The 25,267-nt window shown below is 46.7% G+C and overlaps 1 pseudogene; it reads right to left on the bottom strand.

The window, feature by feature from the left end:
- Nucleotides 1-23,200: 23,200 nt before the first annotated feature.
- The window catches only part of LOC146861610 (uncharacterized), a 35,471-nt pseudogene continuing 33,404 nt past the window's right edge, over nt 23,201-25,267 (bottom strand).

Genomic DNA, 25,267 nt, shown 5'->3' on the forward strand with positions numbered 1-25,267 from the left:
CGGATTTGAGGTCGGAACTCTCGAGAAAAGGTTTAATTTTTCTGAGATAACTGAGGTGGAAGCGGGCGTTTTTAGTCAGTGATTTGATGTGATGTTGCATGTTGCGGTTCTTATCAAGCATGATACCTAGTGATAAGGAGGAGTCTACTACAATTGGCGTGCATTTCAACGCAGTGATAATTTTGATCCATTCCTTTGTCTCCATGGAGTTCTTCGGGGGGGAGATTAGGAGAAACTCTGTTTTTTGAGAGTTAAATTTGAAGTGCGAGATGTGTTGGTTTAGTTGTTGCTGCACACATTTTTCCAGGATCTTAGCTCGCATAGGAATGTTGGTTATTGGTCGGAAATTGTTGGGGTCGGAGTTATCTGCTGTTGGTTTTTTCAGGAAGGGGTGACTTGGCCTGTTTTTAGCCAATCTGGGATGTGGCCTTGTGAAAGAGAAGCAAAAACACAACCAACTGATGGTTGACACTGAGCACTGTGCTTGGGGTGCCTCAGACCCTAAACAAATAATCACCTTATCATAGAAAATCAAACTCAACGGTCCAACTCAAATAAGCATATATTGTATATTAGTTCATATACAAAATGAAAGTATACAAAGGTGGTTAAATCAATGTTCAAACATTACAATAAATATTTACAATCATCAACTGGATGCATTACTAACAAAGTAAAATCTATGTTGCATAATACATTTGATTGTTCACTAGATGGCTTAAAGGTGAGCCCAATGCATTTCGGGACTTAGATGTCCCTTCGTCAGGGGCAATCTGTGGACAAAAGAACATAGTAAACACGGACTGCATATTTGAAAAAAGAACTTAGAATCACATAATATGATGCTCCAATATTAAACTTCACAAATCCTGTGGCTACCAATCGTGTTTAACCCACGTGGGTACATCATTCTACATACCCCTGGAGAAAAGGCTTTACAAAACTGGTCTGCGTTATATTAATAAAAGGGAAAAGAATCAACGTCACCCAATAGTGTGAAAATCACCATAGTGATGTGAATAGGGGAAGTAGCTTTAAAAATAGAAATCGTGCCGAGGAAAACATGGAGAAAACATGAGAGTGTATGGCGAGAGAACCTCACCTTATGTATAAATGCGATGGAGTTGATAATAGGGTGATAAAGAAGAAGAATACACAACTACCGGATCTCAATGCGGCTGCAGGGGAGGAAAGAAACACATGGGAATGAACAAATGTGCCAAAATGGTGGTATGCTTAAAGAAGACGACTGGGTACTGAGTACCCAACTCACCAGCAATATTGAAAACGGGCCCACAGTCGTGGAAACTAAAAACAAAGAAAGTATGCGATCAGCACTAGTGATGGCATGAGTACGAGAATAACCGCACAAAATCAGAAACAGTACTTACAAATGTGGACGACAGGGATAGTCGTGGACCGTTCTACTGCAAAGCTTCCGATACCGAAGGGAGGAGCACACAGTAACGCTGCTCACTCGTTGTTAAGTATACCTCGGGAGGGACGGGCTAAGGCGTACTACCGGAATAGAAATAGAATGAGGACTGAAACCATGGTGGCCATATTGAAAGGGGGTGACATAACGAAGTAATGAAAAGAGCTTGACATAGTAGGAAAAAAGAGGTGAATATGACTAACAAATGGACGCGGTGAAAAGCCGGATAATTACAAATTACAAATAAAAGATGTAAAAAAGGAAAACGGAATAAAAATAAATAAATAAATAAATAAAAAAATAAAAAAATGAAGGAACATGAGACGCAGCTGATTGACAAGGAGCCGTAACGGATGGAATAGAAGAGAAGAGAAATATATAAATGGAAAAAACGTACTTGACCTGGACTACTGAGTGCGACAATTATATGTGAGAAGCTGGCGATACACAGAAGCGCAATAGTGAAAACTGAATGAAATACATGTGACTATGAAACAAGAAAGTGTCAAGACAAACAAGAATGGTGATAAGCAAACAAAAGAGGTCTAGTGTGAGAGTCATTAGTGGAAAATGATGAAAAAATGGGATGGTGAACCCTAAAAAATTCGTAACCAGAATGTAAAGGGGTTTATCTATAGAAAGCATGACAGATCCAGGCGGTCATTAAGACCTGATGGGGCCATGGTGTGTAATTTTTGAATCCAAAAGATTTCCTTAGGCAGTAGGAGATTAGTGATGTCTACTCCTGGTCTAACACTGATGGTTTCAATAATTTGAAAACGAAGCTGTGAAATTGTGTGTTTAGCTTCTGTCCAGTGAATCGCAAGGCTTGAGGTGGAGTTTTTATTTCTGATCCTGGATTTGTGTTCCGTAATTCGAATCTTAATTTTGCGCTCAGTTTTACCTACATATGCCTTGCCACAAGGGCATTTAATACAGTAAATGGAGTGTGTGGTATTACAGTCACTGGTGTGTTTCAAAAAGGTCTTAGAACCAGATGAGAGATGGGTAAGGATATTGCCAGTGATGACATTGTTGCAGTTCACGCATGCTTGACATTTGCGTGTACCATGGTAGGTACTCAGTTTCTCAGGAACTGTAGTGGGTTTCAAGAGGGAACGTAAATTCTTGCCTGGTGTAAGCAAACATTGGTTTCTCTTGGAATAAACCTTGGAAGTCTTGTTCTTGTTGGAGAAGTTCCCATCTAGAGTAGATAATATTTTTAATTTTAGATGAAGCAGTCGAGAAACTGCTTACCAATACCAATCTCTGGTTGGAAGGGCGCGTTTGTTGTTTCAGGAGTACATCTCGCTGTTTGTTCATTGCTCTCTTCGTGCATGATGTTAATACTTCTTGAGGATAGCCTCTAGCTGCAAAACGTTTAGAAGTTTCAAGTAGTTCAAAGGTACTGTTGGTATCGTCAGAGCAAATTCTGCGTATCCTTATGAACTGGGATAATGGCTAATTCGTAATCAAATTGCGTGGATGAAAACTCGAAAAAGTTAGAAGACTATTTCGATCCGTGGGTTTGTGAAATACATTCGTACTGAACTGGTTAAGAGATGTTTTGTTCACTTGTACATCAAGATAATGGATTGTGTCCGCACTAATGGAGTATGTAAGTTGTATGTGTGGGTTGATGTTGTTGAGTTCGTCTATCATCATGGTAAAAGACAATATGGAATCATTCAAAATGAGGAAAATATCATCAATGTATTGATAATACAAGATAATTTTTGTCCACCAATTGGGATTGGAAATTATGTTGTCCTGTTCGTACTGTGCCATGTAGATATTTGCGTAGGCTGGAGCTCCCGAAAATCCCATCGAAGTACCATTTAGTTGTGCATAGAATCGATTTTGGTATTCGAAATAACTGTTATGGAGGCAAAATTTCAAAAGTTGGAGAATGAAAATGTTTTCAGTGTCAATGTCGTCCATTTTGAGGAGCGCCCATTCTACCGCCTCGAGGCCCGCAGAGTGTGGGATCGAGGTGTAGAGGGCTGTCACATCGATGGTGCAAAGGTATGTTGTGCTTTGTGGGTCAATCCTGACCTGTTCTAAAACTTGAAGGAAATGCGTTGTGTCTTTGAGGTATGTACTCCATGATTGGACAAACTTCTGTAAAAAGTGATCCAGAAATTTCCGATGGATTTAATTATGCGAGAAAGATGTTCTGTAAAATGGTTTTCTTCTCCAATTTTATGAGTTATGTTTACTCTTTAAAGTTTCATGTAGGATGAAGTTTATAACATATTGTATGTTTAAATTTAGAGATAATAACTTCTAAATTGTTTTCCTTTTTATCTGATATGTTTGCTTTTGTGATTTTACATGCTTAAAATCGAATAAAGCATTACAGGGGAAGAAATTGAGAGGGAGAGCTCTCTGAAGAATGGAATTAAGATATATCCTGGATTTCAACTCTAAACATCCAACAGAAATGAATATGGCTGCAGAGTTGACTGTACATATTTGTATGGGAAAATTGAAATTGACAGCACAGATTGAAATATATATCAGGAGCAAGAAGCCATTTTGTCACTTGATTTACTAATGTGAAAAGTAACCATATAATGATAAGAATAATAAGGATTAAGCAACTAACTTAAAATAAAAACACTGGACTACACCAAACTAGTGAATTTTAGCTAAATGATGGGACATCTTCAAAATTGTTTATCATAAAAAGTCCATATGAAATTGTGTGCACATAGAAGTATTATATCTATTTCCTTTGTTGGCTTTTCATTTATGTATAAGGGCTAGCCATATACACATTTTAAGAAAGCTTTTGTGTCAGAGTCGTAACACATTGATAGTTTATCAACTGTTGCGATATCATCAGTGACATCATCAATATTGTAATTCAACATGTCATGAGTGAAGTCATAAGCACTGCATGCCAGGGGTGTGAAGTATGGCTAGTTCACCTAAACATAAGAGGAACATTTAGTTGTTTTTTAGGTTTTGTTTTGTAACCATAACTTCACTTTGCCTGTGCTCTTTCAGTAACTTTGAAATCATTTTTAAAACGTATGTTACTGTCTTATAAGCAAAGCTAGCTATAACTTTACTTTTAACCTTTGGCTTTTTCAGTGGATTTCTAGGTATTTTGAACACATCAGACTACTCCTTTTGCCGACACCTTTAAGCACATGACATTCAAGCATACCCATTTGTTGGTGCAGGCCTGGCACCAACCCTCCATGGATGAACAAATCCCTCTGCTCAAAGTCTATGATTTCCTTCTAAGCATAAGAGTTTCTTTGGCAATACAAACAACAGAAATGCATCATATTGACATAGTCACAAAATTCTTAAGACAGAGAAAAAGGCTGAAGCATTGATGATCTCAAACTTCATGAACTCTACATATCCTGTTTCAGCAGACATAATCAAGATCTTGTTTTTTTTACCAGAGATAAGAGATGCATCATCAATTCCCTTGATAGCTTCCCATCTTTCCTTGACTTGTGCCAGAATCTCTTGTTGAAACTTAGGGCATCATTAGGTAAAAAGGGACCGCCCGCCATAGGTGCGGTGGTACTGGGGGGGGGATTAGGATGCGCCCGCCACACTGGGGGAGCATCCTGCATTTTTAACATTGCGGCACCACCCGCCGCAATGCCAAAAATGCAAGTTGTGCATTTGCATGCACAACGTGGCAGGCACCACGCCCATGTGCACCCCTCACCCTCCAGAATTCCTGTGGGCCCGCAACGGGCCCCCAATGGCAAGGACCGCATGCCTTTCCGTGGCGGCAACACCGCCACAGAAAGGCAACCATAATATGGATGGCGGTGTCTAACAGACACCGCCACCATATTAAAACCTTTTCCGCCTGGTCGACTCATCGACCGGGCGGAAATCGGCGGACGGTCTTTCCGTCCGAAGGGGCCCCCCCCGAAATAGTAATATGGCAGTGGGGGAAATGGCATGCGGGCGGGAGAGAAAGTCGGGCGGATCACCACCGCCATGCGGGCGGTGGCAATACACCCGACATTCTAATTGACCCCTTAGTATTCATGAAATAATGAGTTGCTACAGAGTCTATTAATGAATATAGTTCTTCCCTGTCCATTATATGTTGAAAGTACTACTTTCATATAAAAGTGTGATTTCATGCTAACAAATTAATTACCTAAAATCGATCTCTGTTTGTCCTTAGAGGACAAGATTTCTCATTTCATGACAATGTTGGGGCAGTTCTTATGGAAATATCCTTGCTTGAAACAATAAAGGTGCATTACTTCCTTATCCATTCGTACTTTTTACTTATGGGACAAGGCTCTGTTCGTACATTTAATTTGCATGGGTTCTTCTCCTGATGTCCTACACTCATTTTTGCCCAAGGAAACAATCCACCCATGTCTACACTGATCTCATCTTTCCTCACTTTAAGATGCTTTGTTGGTCACTGATCCGCAAGATTAAATAAAGTTCAAATATAAAAGATAATAATTTCTGTATTATATTTAAAAACCTAATATACTTATATATAAATGAAAATTCCATCCCAAAATATTGAAACAAAAATAGTAGTCCAATACACTGTAATAAGTATAATCCTGCAAACATTAGCAAAGTGCATACATGATTTGGGGAAGGAAATCCCATGTACTAATCTAAATTCAGTCTCTCACATATTAATAACAAACATACAAAAGCAGGTCAAATAAACTATTCGAACTCTGGGGCATATCAGCAACAACCGGCGATAATTATCACTAGGCGCCCTTAGCGCTAGGATAATTATCGCCGGCTAGCGTGGATTTTTATCGCTGAGATAGCGTGCTATTAGCAACGCTTATCTCAAAAGCGATAAAAATCCTAGCGCTAACTGCCTAACGTGAGATTATCGCTGGAAACCCAGCGATAATCTCACGAAGTGTGGCCTTAGCTTGATGATAGGGCCTCACATACTTAGCCATGATATCCACCTTCCATAGGATATCATGGCTAAGTCAGTCCTGAAGCAGACGTAAGGAAAGTAGCGATAACAGGGGTTATCGCTACTTTTCTTACCGCTATGCTTCATAGCGTGGGGCTTGATGATTGGAGAAATGTCGCTGAGCAACATTTCTCCTGTCATGTCAGGTCAGGAACGCCCACTTAGCATCCCATTAGAGATGCAAAGCTGGGGGTTAAGAATCCGGGCACTAATGCAAGGTTTCACGCGATAGCGTGACCTTGCTGATTAGGCGATAAAATTATCGCCGCTTTTCGTCCGAAAACGGCCGCAAAAGCGGCGATAATTTTCTATCGCCGCCTTGTAGATATGCCCCTCTGTTATTACAATGATATTATGGAAAGCGCATATATTTGGGTGGGGTTGTCCAAATTACTGTTTTATCGCCAGTCTAACAAACACTGGGGAAAGTATATACATAGCAAGGGTCAGTTTTCCTATTCTAACTTCAATCTAACACACTTTAAGGAAAGTGCATATATTGGGGTGGTGATGTACTAAGCTAGCTCCAATCTAACATTCATTGAGAAAAGTGCATACATGAGGGGGCAGTGGTGGCTGGTAACATTTGAAAGGGATGGGGTGTAAACGTTGAGTATGACTTATGTAGTGAGTGAGGCGAATGAGCCTGATGGACAAACTCTAGGTTCCAGGGATATATTTGAAAAAACAGTGGCAAATGACGAATTTTAAAGCAAATTTTAATTAAGACTTTAGATCCAGATTTATAATTTGATGGTTGGGACCACTTCTGCCAGGGTAATTTAGTGTGTTGTTCTGCTCGAGGTTCCAACTGCCAAAATATGAAAGATCCATCAGCTTGACAGACATTTCAAGCATTCACAGGTAGCTCCATCAAAGCAGTTCCTGTGACTACATTTGAACTTTGCCGTGCGGCTCCAGAAAATATGACAAAGCTGTATCGCAAACTTTACAAAGTGGCTTTTGGTTTATGAAAATAAAAAAAAAGCAATGCACCCCTTGGTGAGGGGGCATTTTTCTGGTTTTTACTTCCCCTTACAGACAGGGAATTCATATAGCTAATTCTCAGATTGCCAGGGGAGAAGGCCATGAGAGAAGTTTAGCCACCGCAAGATGGAATAGTCTCTGCCATGGTCAAACTTTGGTCTTCCTCTTCTAAATTCAGAACACACAAGAAAAGTCCAGAGGAAACAGAATAAGGAACAACAAAACAGGAAGTAGGCACAGGGAAAAGCAAGACTGGAACCATGGTCAAGGAATATGGCTTACACAGAACTGAAATACTGAAAACAAGACTAGGAAAGATCTACACTCTAACATGGCAAGATGGAAATATGCAGACAAACAGGAAAACAAGGCAAGTCTGCACATAAAAGGGCAGATCAGGAACAGTGCAGACAGGAGACTATGAATAATGGCTAATACAGGAACAAAGATGCAGGAAACCACGAAGCAGGACATCCCACTGTTTGGGACTTACTGGAGGTAACAGGGTGCCATATTGGTCCCCAAGGTCCCCAGCAGCCAAGGGGACTTCATCCACTGACTAGTGGTGCACCAGGTGGCATGTTTGCACAATAGTGATGAAAGGGGGCAGGGCCTCCAGTGACTTGCAAGGATGACTTTAAAAAAATGTGTTTAATTAAAGAAGGGCGGCCATCCTCCTAGGGGCAATTTTGGCCCTGTGGACCCCATCCTTGGAACCCAGCTTTACTCAAAAGAAGGAGGGAGGCCATGCAATCCACCTCAATAGGCCAATTTCGGCCCTGGGGACCGCATCCCCTGGGGCCGAGCCATGTCTGCCGGGTGCCCCAGGGAACCCATTCTCCACTGGGACTGCGGGGGGATCAAGAAGGCCTCATGGTCCCTGCCAGCTACCTGCCTCATGCAGGAGCAGGCATTGCTTTCACACACAGTGTGCCGCTGGAAAGGCAGATCCATGTGTAGGTAATCAATTCTGCTCCACTTCCAGCAAGTAAGAATATTTTTAGTGGAAGCAGAGCATCTGCTGTGGCTTTGGCTGGCCAAACATCTTATGTTTTTCATTAAGCCACGTGCAAGGCCACATCCCGGGAACATGATTAATAATAATGTGGGGGCTGCCCATGTGGCACCCCACACACCCAAGTAAACTGATGCAGCCCTGGGGACCGCCACTGCCCCAGGGTTTTATCTATAGTGGAAGCGGGGGCTGTGCGGACCCTCACCACAGCCCTGTGGTCCACCACCTCCCCAGGGCTTTCTTCAAATAAATGTGGATGCACGCAGCCCCAGGGACCACCACCTCCCCTGGGCTTTAAATCTCAATAATGGCCGGCGCACAAAACCCTTCAGCCCTGGGGACTGTCACCTCCCTGGGTCTCAAAATATAAAAGAGGGGGTCCATTGCAGACCCTCAGCCCCTCATCCCCACGGACCACAACCTCTCTAAGGCTACATGAAAGAAAAGAGTTGGTGCGTGTGGTCCCCCGTCTGGTGCCCTAGATGGCCCTGGGGACCACCATACCCCGGGCCGGCTCCAGCAATATCTGGGGGTACCCACCCCCAAACATTGCAATTTGAAGTGCTGGAGTAGTATTATTTGGCCCAGTTACACAGGACCCATAGTAGGTAGGGCCAAGGAACATCAGGAGTAAAAGGTTACAACCCCAACAGTTGGACCCAGTAGCTCGTGCTTGGTCTGTGGCCATTTGAAATGGGATCTGAAAGAAAAATCAGTAAACTTTTGTCAGAATATCATGAGCATCTGTTCAAACCAAACCTATGAGATAAAGATTATAACTTTGCTGCCAAATGATGCTCAACTATGTGATTTAGGAATTAATCAAATTGGAAGTGTTCGAAGGAACTTTCCTTCATAAATTACCGGGGATACGAAATTTTAAAACAGACAGGGCCTGATTTACTGCATTTGGATACAACACAGCAAGAGAAGTTGCTGTGCTGCGTTGAGTCAAAAGGAGAGAGGAGAAATGTGCCATATCTGTGAAGATACAGCGCAGTTCAGATCTCTAGTAACAAACGTCACACTTCTGGCTACCTAGCATCAACACAGACCTCTGGTGCCACAACTCAACGGTACTTGTATTGTAGTCAGAATACTTTTTGTGCAGGAAGGGATACCTGCCTGTACAAAACATATTCCTAGAGATTATTCCTCTTTGTATATGTGCTGTATATGGCTTCAAACGTGATACGCGGAATTTCACTCTTTTGGATAAAACAGGCAAAACAAACCTAACACAACAACCACAGTACAATATGACATTTCATTGTAGTAACACACCACAGTCATACAGCAGCATACAAAAAACAACAGAACACATGGCACCACAATAGAATCATCTACAACAAATATGCACTATCAATCTTGTAAAACATTACCACATGCAGATTCCTGTTTTCATATCTTGATGGTAAAAGGCGTTTGCACCAATCAGTGCCTTAACGTACCACAGAGGCCATGTAATAGCATCAGTCACAAATATTTTGTGCTCTGACCTTGTAGTTTTGCAGATTCTATGGAAAATTAATTGTGCCAAAAGATGTCTGTTTTGCTCTGGGAACTAAGAGTAAAACATTGTTTGTCACACCTTAAAGAAAGGAGCAGCCATAAAGGGGAGGAATTTAATGACTAGAAATTTGGGAAGTTGCTTGTGTATGGAATGTGTACATGATGTGTTAAAGAGTTTGGTCTAGATTTACTAAGCCTTTGTGCCACTGTTGCTTCATGCAAGGTGATGCAGGGCAACACAATGGGTTTTGGAATTTAGAAACCCATAAAAAGCCTGATTTTGTGGCCTTTCATGGCTTTGTAAAGAAACGTAACACAACGCAACTGCTTTCTCTGGATTATGTTACATTTCAACTTGGGAGAGCACACAATATTTACTAAAGCTAATAAACCTGGGAATACATCAAATGGGTACTCTTTCCCCAGTGAAGCATAATGACTAGAAATATCTTTATTTCTACTCATTATTTCCTCTTTCCACATGAGCTGCATTCCCATCCTGCACAAAAACAATCCTGCCTGTAACACAGGAACCCTTGCACTAAGATGCAAGGGTCCTTGCATTCGTGCTAGGCAGCATACAGTGTGTCAGGACAGGAGAAAGCAGAAATGCTCCACATCTTTGTAAATATACAGCATTTCTACTCTCTCCCTTTCACACAATGCAGAGCAGCAGGTTTACTGGTTGCCATGCGTTCCGTGAAAGAGTGGAAATATGCCCCTTTGTACTCGGCCAACTCTCAAAACAATTCTGTCTAGGCCATTGAAATATGGAAGTGTGCGATTGGTTGCTGCTTTGTATCAAGGAGTAAGATTTGTGATACGAGGCCAAACTAGTTAGGAGAAAAGCATGACAGTATGTATTGTATTGGTGTCGAACTTTGGGGGAGTTTCAACTGTACTGGGTTGATAAGCTCGGAGAACAAGTTCTTAAATAACTTGATTTATCTCCTACTGAGTACCCCACCATATACACTGCTGTTTGACATAGACAGAAAGGCAATCGAAACCAACACTAGATTGCACTCTTACAGGCTTATTTACAAGCCCCTTGCGCCGCCAGTGCATCACTTTTAAAATGAAAAAAAGTGTCGTACGGGCGGCGCAAGGGGCTTGTAAATAAGCCCCTTGTTATTTTGGAGAAGCATCTGGTGCACACCCAAACTCAGCCACTATGCTGCCACCCTGCAGGATGTTATGAATGCTGGCCGGTTCAACAAGGATTCCTGGCTTTCACACATCAAAAGTAATTGTTCTCACTATGCATGAAAGAGTTTTGGGAGACACCATTTCAAATCCCTAGCCTTTCCAAAGAGTTGCTGAAAAGGCCTTATAGATCATCGTCAATGGAGAGCGATGTAGCCAAATCTGCCAGAGCTCCTTTGTTAGGAGAGTTTCTTGACTTTAAATGCACTAGAGCCCTGGAACAGTAATGGACTTCAATACAGTCCCGTTGGACAGGAAATATTATTTCCAATAAAGGAACAATATTTCCAATTAAGAAATATTATTTCCAATTAAGGATAGCTGCGCTGCTTTTGAAATCGATCACTAACAAATAGGCGAATAATGATTCTGACGTGTTCTGCTTGCAGTATTGCTGTTGAATCTATTGTTCGTATGTTTTTTAATCTGTCCGGCTTACGTTGGCCCTCAATAGTCACATTGGGCACAGATTGTCACTGCACCGCCCTCAGAATCCTAAGATCAAACTCCCGTCCTCTGCTTGTTCTATTGCCAAATTTTGGGGACAAATATGACTCATTAGAAGACGGGCCCTAACCCCCTCTACGCCCCCTCGCCCCACCCCCCACAGTAAAAATTAAGGCTGGATGGTCCACGGCCCAGTTCAGTGCTTCTCTGCACTTTTAATATTTTAGTTTTTTTATCTTGTAACAGCTGATTTTCCAATGCGATGTTCTTAGGGGTATATTCACAAGAACGTGTGCTAAACATCACCAAAAAATGCTAATGCAACTTTACACATCGCAGCCTATCGCGGGAATATAACCCCGTGTCAACGTGGAATTCACAACAAGTCGGTACCATGCGATAGTCTGCCGAAACCGTGGCCAACGTCCGCGATACAATCACCTCGACTGAGATAAAAACACAAACCTCAATGCGAAAAAACGTGCGATGGGCAATAGCGCGATGAGGAAATCAGCGATAAGCAGCGCTAGGCCTGCAATACACACAGGTGCGAAAATCACTATAAAAGTAGAAAAAACACACAAGCACAAACTGACCAACACAGAAGCACCATGGAGGCAGCCGGAGTAGGCGCAGAGGACGAGCGCAACCCCACAAGCACCCCGGATGACCAGCCTGGGACCTTAGGGACAGGGAAGGGCAAGGACAAGAAGAAGAGGAAGACGAAGTTCAGTCCACAGGAAAACAGGATCCTAGTCAAGGAGGTGATAAAACACCATCAACAACTGTTTGTCACCTTCAACTTGTCATTAGGCACCAAAAATGCAATATGGCGGGACATCGGGGACAAGGTGAATGCCATGGGAGAGCACAAGAGGTCAATGAACGAGGCCAAGAGGCGATGGATTGACATCAAGTGCAAGACCAAGGAGAAACTCGCAGCCAACCAGAAGGCAGCAATGCAGACTGGAGGTGGGAACCCAGCGCAACAGCTCGTGCCGGATGACATGGAGGAGCTGGTGTTGACAGTCATTAGTGTGGTGACTGTGGCCGGAGTCGGGGGACCGGACACTACTCGACAGGACACAACACAACCGCAACAGGATGAGTGACCACCAGGTACTGGGTGGATGGGTGGAGATGGCCACAATGGCACACATGCACAATCAAGCAGAGCACAGTGCACACCCACAATGACACTGGGTCATGGCCCTGATACACATACTGTCACAATGTACAATGCCATGCTGTCTGAATGTCAACCTGTACCATGCGGCTACATACATGTGGACACATTGTAATACACCATCTCCCCTTCACATTGCAGGGGCACCGTCAACACCTCCTGTAGAGCAGTCCCAGCCACTCTTCACTGTTGACGAGGAGGACACCCCCAGCATCGACACCCAAGCCCTCCAAGACATCATTGACATCATCCGCAACTCACCTCCAGGATCAGGGAAGCCCAGCTGCATTGAGGAGACCCCACCCACTACCCAAACCACCCAGCATGAGGCACCCACAGCCCCTGCAGTCTCCCAAGACTCCCAGGAACAACATATGGCTTTCCAACGCCGTGTGCTGGAGGGCCAGAGGGAGACGGCTGAGCAGGTGTGGGTGGCTACCAAATTGAACGGCATCCATGGGTGATTGATTAGGTCCCATCAGGGACCAGCTCCAGTCCCTAACAGACACCCATGGCCCGCTCCATGGTCTCCAATGAGCCCTGACTGACATCGCTGGAGTCATGACGTGGAGAGAAGAACACCTGTCCGTTCAGAGTGGCTCCAGCGGTCCCAGCTGTGAGCTGACACACATGCGGAGGCTCATGGAGGACATAGTGTGGATGGAGGCGGATGGAGGCGGAAAGGATGGCAGCCACCGCTGCACATCAGCGAGATGTAGCTGGGATCTACCATGCCCTGCAGATCCTCATCATGGCATTGCTGCCACAAGGCGTGGCACTGATGAATGCTGCCGCCCCCACACCGTCCGCATCTCCGCCCCCTGGTGTGTCAGTGCCTCACTGTGTGGCAGGCGTATCCACTCCGGCATCTGATGTGTCAGTGGCACACTGTGCCGCAGCCGGTACTGCAACACCCACAGGTGGGGCAGAGCACACATCTGAAGACAAGGACGTGGATGGGTTTGAGTTTAGAAGGAGGTACTGGCATTCATTTCCGCCACCTGGCCTGTTTCTGCTTGGTGCAGCACATGGCCCCATGACCTTCCACTGACCCCGATACACTCCGCTGCACTCCCCTTGGACCGCGACATGGACTGCCATATCCTGTTTGATGACCAATAACATGGTGACCGGACTGCGGACTGTACCCTTCCTCTTCCGCAGTACCCGTCATCCCCGGATGGACTCTGGCTGGCCCTCATATTGTGAGGTCTGCTTGGCATGTCCCTGTACCGCTCCAGCTGCAAAACTCCATCCAGTAACGCACTGCTGTTTCATATCTTTCATCATTCATGTATGAATGTGTGGATGAATGTAGGGACAGTGATTCCCCTTACGTCAATGATACTCATCTAGTGGGAGGTCAGTCACAGTGTGCTACATTGCCTATTGTGTTCTAGGTGCCGTGGACATCACTACAGGGACACACGCATTAGTCACTTCCTTGTCCAGACGTGGACTGAACCATGCTCAGAGCCCGCGAGTCATTGTTGCAAGCCCTGCGCTGGTCCGGCGAACGCCCAGCCAGACCACTCAGCTTACGCTACGAGGGGTGGCCCGCATAGCTACCTGTCGCAGGCGTACTCGCTGGTGGTGTGCAGGTCACTGGTCTAGTTGTCTGCATGTCACGGCCTCTCCCTGAGGGCAGGTTTGCCCACACACCACACCCATCTGGCACAGGCGTCACAGGCCATCTGGCCCCGCAAATATAAGGTGCCAACAACGTCACATTCCCCTCTGCTGCTGGTGACTGGATGATGGATGCTCCACGGTTCATAATCATAAAGGGCCCATGAGTTGTTGCGCACAGGGTCAGTGGCACCCGAAGCCTCGCGGCCGTCATGGGCCTACCACCACGTAGCGCTGACTGGCGTTGCACAGGGTTAGTGGCACCCAAAGCCTTGCGACCGTCACGGGCCTACCACCACATGGCGCTGACTGGCGTTGCACAGGGTTAGTGGCACCAAAATAGCTGAACGGGTGTGCAGCCTGCGATGATGACGTGTGAACTGATGTGGTCTCTGCCATTGATGACTCAGGACTCAGAGTCATTTGTGGGACTTGCTGGGCCATGGGGCGGGTCCGCATGATGTGGACCATGCCACGGTGGCTGGACCGGGGCCTGGAGCTTGCACAGGCACATGGTGTGCCCACTGGCGGACACACCGGTGGCAGCAGGTGAACAGTAGAGCCTGGATGCGCAGGGGCGGTGCTGACTCTTTCTCTCTCCCTTCCTTTCCTTCTCGCTCTCACTCTCTCTCCCTTCCCTCGCTCTCTCTCTCCCTTCCTTTCCTTTCCTTCTCTCTCTCACTCTCTCTCCCTTCCCTCTCTCTCTCTCTCTCTCTCAGTCTGTCCCTCTGTCCCTCCCTTCTCTCTCTCTTTCTCTCTCTCTCTCTCTCTCTCTCTCTTCTCTCTCCCTCCCATTCCTTTCCTTCCCTCTCTTTCTATCTCTGGCTTTCTTTCCTTCTCTGTTTATCTGTGTCTCGCTCCTTTGATGTGCGCATGACACACGTCCTGATTTTGTGCTTTATTTTCCAGGCTGTGAAGTCGAGATAGTCCCTGACGAACCCGACAGGAGTCTTCCGCATTGGTGTTTTGTGTTGTATTTGAAAATAACGTTTTTGGTTGTTACTTCAGTGCTGTGTGACTGTTTCTCGTTCTTCTGCCCACATATGTGTGGTTTTTTTGGCAATGTGCGTCATCATGCGCTGTTTGTTGCTCTTGTGTCATGCACGGTATGTGTATGTCTGGGGGGAGGGGGGGCTGGGTGTGGTGGGGGTGGGTGTTGTGGCCCTCATGGGTATCGGAGCTGCATGATCATTGTCTCCATAGCTCTTAGCTGCGCTCCCTTTCATGCTGTGGGTAGCTGTCCTGCTTAGCACCCGCAAAAGGCATGTGTTAAATCCCTGGTGCTACTGCGGTTTATCGCCTGTTTCTGGTTCGCTTCGCATATCTAGCAGTTAGTTGTGAAAGTGGTGTTGTTGTGTTTTGTGTGTTTTTGCACGGGAACGCCTACTCTGCATCTCATTAGGGTTAGTTGGTGGTGTCCACCGTGAAGATAAATTTTGGGGCAGTTATCGCTGGAATACTGGCGTTGTCTGCAGTTTGCACCTGCTTGTGAATGGGGTGTTACATCTATCTCCACTTTTGATGCGTTAAGGTGGAGATAAATCGGAGATAAGTCCTTGTGAATATCCCCCTTAGGGGCATATTATCAAGAACTACTTTAAAATTATCGCCGCTTTAGCGGCAGGAAACTGCTGCTAAAGCGGCGATAATGGGCTTGATAATATGCCCTTGAGAATTCCCATAGAAGCCCATGTTCTGGAGTGAACCTGGGCTTCTCTTGGAATTCTCAAGGGCATATTATCAAGCCCATTATCGCCGCTTTAGCAGCAGTTTCCTGCTGCTAAAGCGGCGATAATTTTAACGCCGTTCTTGATAATATGCCTCTTAGTGTTTTAGCTATTTTCTGTTTGTATTTTCTTTTTTTTATTCTGCCCTTTCATGGCTCTCAGTCGAAATGAAGTTAGTCTGGCATGATTTGTATTTTACTTAACAATCTGATTAATCACAGTTTATAAGTGTTAACATTGTATTCAATTATATAACCTTTAAAATGTTTTACAGCTCTTCTGCATATGGAATTTGGAAACCTTACACTTGGTAACTGGGCACTGACAACGTTTTTTTTTATATATAGAGCGAACTTGACCCGAAGGTATCAGAGCGCTTTACATGAGCACCAGTTACACTGCACAAGGACACATTTATTTTTGTTAGGTACAGGGAGATGAAGGGCCAGATCTACAAGGAAGTGCCGCAGCGTGGCACCGCAAGCCCTTTGGCTGCGCCACAGTGCGGCACTTCCGAAAAACAGGGATGCAACATATTTACAAGAATATGTCGCATCTCTGAGCTTCCCCGTGCGCTGGCGCACAAACTGCAGCCATGCACTGGTGCAGGCACCCTTGCACCATGGTGCAAGGATGCCTTCGTCGTGGGGAGATTTTTTTTGTGCAGGAAGGTGCACCTTCCTGAACAAATACAATCACTACAGGCATTTTCCTCTTTCAATGCATGCTGTAGAATACAGCACGCATTGAAAGAGGAAAAAACTAGAAGAAATTAAAACATTTCTCCTCGTTGCGCCTCGCTACACCATCTCTAGGGTGGCGTAGCATTCATACGCATCTCCAGATTTACGATTTGTCGTAAATCTGGAGATGTGTCTTGTTCTATGGGTGTTGCGTGGAAACACCCACAGCAACACCCATGGAACGCTCCTTCAACGCAAAGTGCTGCGTGTGACGGGGCCGTATTTACAAGGACAGGAAAAGCCACGCAGGGTGGCTTTTCCTGTCCTTGTAAATATGGAGGAGCCCCCTGTGCCACCAGTACGTCACAAAAATTGACGTACTGGTGGCGCAGGGGGCTTGTAAATCTGCCCTGAAGTGCTTTGCCCAGAATCACTGGATGATGAATGTCGTTGCCGAGACTCTAACGCGGCTCCCCAGACTTGAGATGGACCTCCCTAGCCCGTCAGGCCACATCCTCTCCCCCTAAGGTTGGTGATTGAATAATATGATGCAAAATGTACATATTCATCCATTTTCTTTCCGAGCTTATGTCCTCATAAAGTTAATGAGATTTTCGAGATCTTCTACAGGCAACAACAAAGAATGGGCAAGAAGTAAAATAAGGATTGTTAGCAATAATATACTACTAGTCACGACCAACAACTTTATCTCCAGAGAAATGCTTCAAGGCATGCTTCCTTGGCTCTTGAAGTCTTATATTAAATCAAAGCAAGTTGTGCATTCCCCAATGCTAACATCCAGGCCTCGGATTACATTCTAGAATGTTACGTGATAAATCACAAGAACAGACCGAACGAACATTACTGGAGGAAAATAGAAAGTACAAAAAAAAAACACAAAGAAGGAGCAATTTCTCTTCCAGACTATACGAGACTTTATTTTGGGGGTGTGAAAGAAAAATGAGTGCTCTTTATTTTAGACGGTATATCTTTGGTGGTTTTATTTTCAGCATTCATTTTGTTTGCATGTAAATAGCTAAGCACATTTTAAGAGGAGAAACTTAAAGTTAATGATGTTTAAAAAATGTTCTCCCACATCTCATTTGCATTGAACAGTGTACATTAAAAGGGGTTGGATGTATGTGTTCCCCATCAGGCGTGAATTGCTTTAGACTGCGAGTTAAAATGAAAACATGAGAGACAATTGTATGAGTGCATAAAACAAGCATTTGCAATGCAATAGGGCTCGCATTTTCAAAACTTTGATCTATTGGTATTGTAAATGAGAATGCCTTTTATTATTGCATGTTTTTTAAACACATAAATAAAAGGAACTGTCACTTGCAATGCCAATAGCTCAAAAGCTCGCAAATGCGAGACCTACTGCGTTGCAAATGATTGTTTGCTTTGCACTTTCTCCATTATTAGTTTACCTTGAATTTCTTTCCTACCTCTTTGTTTCTTTAGTTTTTAACAGCATCTTCCAGCTCCCTGAACAGTGCTAGCAGGCATCTTGCTGGGCGCTCATTTAATCTGCAGTGTGCTGCATCAACATAACCCTGCTTCTAAATTAGCCGGCCATCTTAGAATGGTATTGTCCATAGTGTATAGTTGTTTTATCATTCCAAGAGGGTAACTACATTTTGAAGTATTCTGCTAAATGTTGGATCGGCACAACTATAATATACAATGCATAATACCAGTCGAAGGTGACCTGAGCAGTCATCCAGGAATGGTATTGCGCATAGTGTACCATTATTTTACCACTCCAAGTTGGCAAACATATTGCTGATACATGTGGAGATGTTGGAAATTTAAAACAATGATACACTGCACCTTACCTCCTCGTCAGTCTTCCTCGCCGCATGACTAACAAAGTGAGCTTCAGCTTCACATCAGAACCCTCCAAAGCAAAAAAAGTCAGCCTCCCATCCCTTATCAATATGGCTGACCCAATGCACCCTTGACCTCTATAAGAGGCGGGCAAGCCCAACCCTTCAGCCTGATTTTTTGGTTCTGTGCACGATAACTCTCCAGATGCGCTTTCAGGTAAGTGGTTCCTGCTATAGCACGTACATGGGTCCCTGGTTGGTGGTCCTGCTCTAGCGGACTTGTGGGATCAAGGACCCTCCCCCCTTCCTTTCCCCGGTATCCTACAGGGCCGGTTAGGCTCTGCCTTAGTGAGCCAAGGGTTTACAGGGGGGACGGCCGGGGTGGTTTGGGGCCCTACCTTGCGGCTCTTTCTGACCCCCCGTCCGTGTTGACAATGATTTGGTTCTTTGGCTGTGCCCTGCCCTCCTGTCACAGTGATAGGTGCGGGGGGCTTTTTTTTCTGAGTCTAATGTGCTTTACATGGGGGGGGCGCCCCTGCAGGAGTCGGGATGTTGGCAGGGTTGAGCATGGGGGCCCGACGGGAGGTTCTACGGGCCGCGGCCGCGTCCCCATTGATGTGTTCATCCGCCATACTCACGGGTTGGGATCACGGCTTCTCGTCTTGTCTGATTAGCGCGGCGCTCCATAGCTCAAGATGAGACTGCACCTGGGCGCTCCAGTACACAGAGCCCTGCGCGAGTGCATTCTGGTGCTAGGATGCCTGAAGACTCCTTCGTGTCATTTGGAGTACGGTACGTCTTCCGCAGCTTAATTTACACTGACATCCGACTGCCTCACGCGTGTGCAAGTTACCGGACAGGATTAGTCTTATGCTTCTACGTGTGTCCCACAGGGGCCTCGCTGCAGCCTATGCTCTCTGTCCCGAGGGGCTGGCGGGCAGCAGTGGGGCTTCTCTCTTTTCCTTTTTTTCGGGCTCCTCTGAACTCATGGGGCTTATCGGCTTGGGCCGGTGCTGTCCCCGGCGTGGCTTGTTTCTCCCATGGCACTCATGTCTGGCGGCCTGGCCTCTCCTGCGGGACTTCCACACGCTAGGCTGGCCGGGTCTTCTAGGGGGCTGGGTGCCGCTTGCCATCGCGTTTTCTGTCTCTGCCTTCGAGGGGCGTGGCTGTTTCTCTCTCAGGTGCAGCCGGTCCCGCTGTTCAGTGGACGTCTGTCTCCCTCTCACTCATGCGGTTCCAAGGTCTGTCTGTGTTCAGTCTGGGCTGTGATCTGTGAGCTGTGTTTTTCTTACTCTCTGTCTTGGACCTGAGTGCGGCGTGTTCAGCTAGGCTTCTATGTCTTGTGGGGGCATAGAAGACAGTCTTCGGTCAGTGACAGTGAGCTCCAGGGATCCCCTCGGTTAGCACGCGGTACTTCTACAGCAGTACTTGCACTGAGCCAGGCAGAGGTTGTGTGTCCGTACCTTACCTGGAGCAGCTGAGTGGTTTTTCATAAATCATTTCACTAAAGGTTACATTTACAATCAGAGAAAAGATTGCCCTTGCTTGAGAGTCTTTGTTTTTAATCCGGGTCTCGTTGCTGGCGCAGGGTCAGCGACCGCGCCCCCACAATATTACTTCCCGGTGTCGCGGAATGTCTCGGTGGAACCTGTTCTTGGATCTTGTTTTTCCCTTGGGGCTCTCTCCTGTTGACTGCCCCTCTGCTTCGCCTTTGTTGCGGGCACCCTCCTCTCCCCCCCATGGCTGTCTGTCTCTTCGATGGTGCGTGCAGAACCCTGAGCTTGTTCTTCCATCCAGGGTGCATGCCAGTGGGTCCCTGTGGTCCTGCCCGTGGGTTCCTGGTGCACTGGGGGTTCCGGATGGTGGGGAGATTTGGTGTTCCCACGGGCTAGGGTGCACAGTTCCTAATTTCTGTCTTCTGTCTTCTGCCCGCAGGCTTGTGTGGCCCAGTTGGTGTTTTTTCAGGCTCTTCTTGGGCTTGGCTTTTTGTCCCGTTCCTGTTGGCATGGCTCACTGTTTTGTCTTGTGCCTCGGTTGGCACAGGCTATCACAGGTCAAGGGTTCGGAGTTCTGCTATGGGTCCCGAGGTCGGTGTTTTTTCTGTCTGTGTCCATTCCACCTTGATCATGTCTGCTCTCGTCTCCCTTTGTGCTTTCATGGTGTCACATGGTGGTTTTGGTTCATACAGTGCTTTTGGGGGCTCTGTTGTGGGGCCGTCTTTTGCCTCTCCTCGCGTCACGGGTGACCTCTGTCTCAGGATCATGGATTCTGCCTCCTGCCTTGCCGCCCTGCTGTCCCCTGTTTTCAGTTATGGGACTCGCCTGCTCGTGCCTGGTGGCGGTTGATCAATGGGTGGGCTGCGGCCTTTGCTGTGTCATGTCGGGGATTCGGCTAGCACCTTTGCTGCGGTTGGTCGTTGGCCAGTGCTTGCTGTGGCGCGGTTAGCTGTCTTTCGGATCCTACCATGTTCGGCTGGGACCTGTCCCCCTTCCTCTCATGGTCTCGGCCTGTTTCGGTGTGGTAGCATGCTGTTCTGATGCTGGGCGCTCCCCCTTGGTTTAGTGAGTCACTCTGGCCTAATGGTTAAGAGCTTAGACTCTTACGCTAAAGATTAGGTGTTCAATCCCTTGTCTTTCACTGGCACTTTGTGCTCAGTTGAAAGTGTAGGCATTGTTGATTTCTTTAGTCCTCTGCCCCACTGGTTTTAGGTCCTGTCTGGGTCCCATGGTTGGGGGTTCTGGTGTTGCTTTCGGCTTCTACCTGTGGCTCCTCTGGGCTGCCAGGTCCTGTGGACTTGTGGTTGGTCTTGTACCTCTGTGGCGCAGGCTCACACGGGACTAGGGTTCGACTCCGGCCTACATCTTCTTCTGTTTCCTTGTGGGTGCCTTCCATTGTCCCGGTGGTCTCCTTGTCCCTCGGTTTCCGGTCAACCGATGGTTGTGCCCCGTTGAGTTGGTCCGGTCTGGGTTAGTAGTTGGTGGTACCCACTTCTTCCCCCTTCTTCTGGGTTGTGGGCCAGGTGCTCTGTTCCCGTCCCTTCCTGTCGGCAGGTAGGTCCAGCGGCCTTCTTTTTCTGAGTCCCTTTCTTGGGTGATTGTGGCCTTTACTGGCCTCTGGGGCTGAGGCAGGGGCTTGACTTCCCGGTTTGCGCAGGGTCGCTGACTGCCTGGGGTTTCCTGGTGCTGTGGGCTAAATCTCCTGTGGGGCCCATGTCTTGTGTGTATTGTGGTCCTGCGTCTTCGGACACTTCCGTATTGGGCCAATGGTCTTCCTGTTCTGGGTTCCCCTTCCCGGGTGATGGCAGCCTTTGCCGTCCTTTGGGGCATGTGTGGGTTCCCGGTCAGTGCTGGGTTGGTTGGTCTGCCTTCCATTGCCCGTTCCTTGGCTTATCTGGGATTTGCCCCGGGCTTGCGGGGGGCTTCTTGTTGCTCTCCTGGGCGGTTTCTCCCCTGCCTTGTGCTCTGGGGGGGTTTGTGGGGTTTGCCCCCTTTTGGCTTTTTAGCATGGTGGTGCTGTCCTTGCCTGGGTAATTTTTATTCTGGCTTGTGTTGCCGGTGTTGGCTTTTCTCGTCTGGGCTCCCGGCTTTGCGCTTTCCTAGGGTCCCTTTTCTTCCAGGGGTTCTGGGCTCGTTTGGCCTGGCCAGGGCATTTGTCCTGTTGGTGGTACTCGCCTGGGTGCTTCTCCGCTGGCGTTTGCTACTGCGGTTGGTGGACTTGGGAGCTGTGGCTCACTGGTCCATGTTATGCCTCTGTGGGCGCGGGGTTTGTGTCCTGCCCCTACTTTCTAGCTTTCCCTTGGTGGTTTTTGTTTCCGGTGGTGCTTTTGGGTGTCCGGGGATGCTTGGCCTCCCGGTTCTCCTCCGGTGTGGATTTTGTATCCTCTTCTTCTTTGTCCCTGGTTTTGGGGTCCTGGGGCCTGCTGGCTCGGGTGGCTCCCTGGGAGTTTTGACATGGCTCAGGCTCTTTTCGCCCTGCTCTTCTGTCCTTCTCAACTTTAGTGTGTTTCTGCCTGTGGCTTTTCCTCCCTGTGCGCTCCTGTTCCTGTCGGCACTTCGCTGTTTGGCCGCGCCGAGCCTGGTTGTTGGCTGGCTGTGTGGCTGCCTGGGTGCTCGCTTCAGTGGCTCGCTTCCTTCTTGTGGTACGTTGCTGGGACAGTTTGCTTGGTCCCTGTGTGGGGCGGTCTCGCTCCTCCGTGCTGCGTTCCCCTCCCTGCCGGGCTCTATATGCTTTCTTCTGCATGGTGGCCTCTGGTGGAGATTCGCTTCCTTTCTGGTGAATTGGCCTTGGGTCTGGTCCCTTCCGCTCTTCGGGCTCCGTGGGCAGCCATCTGGGCTTTCCGCTTTTCGCTGTTGGCCGGTTGGGTTCCCTTGGTGGCCGGGTCTCTTCGGTGTTGTTTCCTGCGCCTTCCTAGGGTAGATTTTGCCTTGTGCCTGCCTGGATTCTCTCTTTGGTTCCACGCTCCCTTCCGGGGGGGTCCTTTGTACGACTGCAGTATGTGTCCCACCTGTTTATATCCTTACGGGTAGGGTTGTGGTGCCCTTCATTTTTTTGGTTTTTCGGTTGTCGTGCTCGGTTCCTTTTGCACCCCTATCCGTTCTTGCGGCTCCTGCCAGTCTGTTTAATTGCGTCTGGTTCCTCTACCCCGTTCCTCTGGTGGTTTTGGCTCTCTCGCGGTTGGTGGTCCACCGTGCGGTGTTGCTGTGTTTCTGTAAGACTGCGTTTCTTTTCAGCTGTGGCTTTTTGTTGGGTCACTGTGGTGGGGATGCCCTTGTTTTCTTCGGTTCCTCTGTCTGGGCTTTTGCTCTCCTCTTGCTTTTGGCTGTCTGTTTGGCAGTCTTGGTGTGTTTGGACCGATTTGCTGTTTTCTGTTCTGGGGCCTGTTTGCTGTTGCTTTTGGCTCAGTGCGGTCTGGTTCCATGCCTTCTCTGTCCTCCTTCTGTCTTTGGTTAGGGCGTTTTTTTCTGGCGGCCATACGTGTCTCGGGGGTCCGGGTTTTCGGCCCTCCGGGTGTCTCTCTGTGCCGGTCTGGTTCTTCCTGCTCGTGGTTGCCTCTCTCTTGGGTGGTCCTTCCACTCGTCTGGTCTTTTGGGTTTGCCCTCTTTCGTGGGTGTCCCGTTCTGGTCTGTTGGTTTCTTGTGAGTTTCCATGAAGCCGCTTGGCTTTGGTATGTGCTCACTTTGTTAATCATGTGGCGAGGAAGACTTATGAGGAGGTAATGCCCCGGTTACCTACTGGTAATCTTCATTACTCCAAGTATAGTCTTCCTCGCCACATGAGTTCCCATCCCTCCCTCCCTGTCTGGCTATTGGCTTCATGTTTAAGCTTGGTAGTTTCAGGCTGAAGGGATGGGCCGGCACGCCTCTTATAGAGGTCAAGGGTTTTAATGGGTCGGCCATATTGGGAAGGGATGGGAGGCATGGGAGGCTGACTTTTTTGCTTTGGAGAGTTCTGGTGTCGAGCTGAAGTTCACTTTGTTAGTCATGTGGCGAGGAAGACTATGCTCGGAGTAATGAAGATTACCGGTAAGTAACTGGGGCAATAACATTCCCAGAAGTCAAATTCTGAACAGTGTATTTTTCTTTTCTCCACTTTTATTATTTTACTTTATCTTGTGTTTAGGTGGATATTTGGTGTGGAAGGGTAAAATGCAAAGTCAAGTCAGTGAGTGAGAGGATGAATGGCTGTATGGTGCTCAAGAATGAGCGACTGGGTTGCATGTATGTTGAATGGCTTGTTGAATGTCCCAGCATTTCAACACATAATAGCATTCTGAGCTCTCACCTCATTCAAATCTAGTCAACAAAGAACCCATGACCACCCACCCAGCTGTTTTCATAAGTTTCTTCCAATGGGTCCTTAAAATAACTTTTTCACGCAGTGAAGGCCAACGTTCATTTAATTTCTTGAGCCACTCCTGAGTTTAAGGACGTATAATAGATTTGAGCAAATCAGAACCAATATCTCTTCCATCTATACTTGTGAACTGTAGGCAATTGCTTATTTCTTTCGCCAAATAATATAAGACACAACATTTTAAGTGCAATCAGAAGTTAACATCTGTGTAAAAAGTGCATGAGTGCGTCATTCCAAGTAAGAAACAAGACTCAATCAAATTGTGATGGCACTGAAATTTTTTTATACCATTTAAATTAAACATGGCTGCTTATTTGATTGCTGATGCGCGTGCAAAATGGCATCATAATTTGATATTCCAGCACAAAAAAAAGTACAACAGCAGTTCAAAGCTCAATGCACGATTCTGAATGCACTACAGAAAATGTGCGAATAGGGCGATAAATCTATCGCCACTTTCGTGGTATAAAAGTGCCGCTAAATCGGCGAAGCGTCCTTGAGAATATGCCCCTTAGTCTCTTACTCTGTGTGGGCAGTCTCTAGACAGACCTTCATCCCGCAGATTCAGCAGAGCTTTTAATCAACTATCGCATCCACTCACCGGTCTTGTTGTGCAGCTGTGAATCTGTTTGGGCAGGGGTCCTTGTCCTTTGGCAGAAGTCAGGCTCGATAAACCAATCTCTTCTATCTGGCTCACCAAAATGTTGCTCAGATATGAATTTACCTTGAAAATATGAAAAGACAAGATACATTTGGCAAAACAGGAACTATTCTAACGCAGCGGCCGAGTGAGCAGCAACA

The sequence above is a fragment of the Triturus cristatus genome, chromosome 3_1 (genome assembly GCF_964204655.1).
Source record: "Triturus cristatus chromosome 3_1, aTriCri1.1, whole genome shotgun sequence".
NCBI classification, from domain to species: Eukaryota; Metazoa; Chordata; class Amphibia; order Caudata; family Salamandridae; genus Triturus; species Triturus cristatus.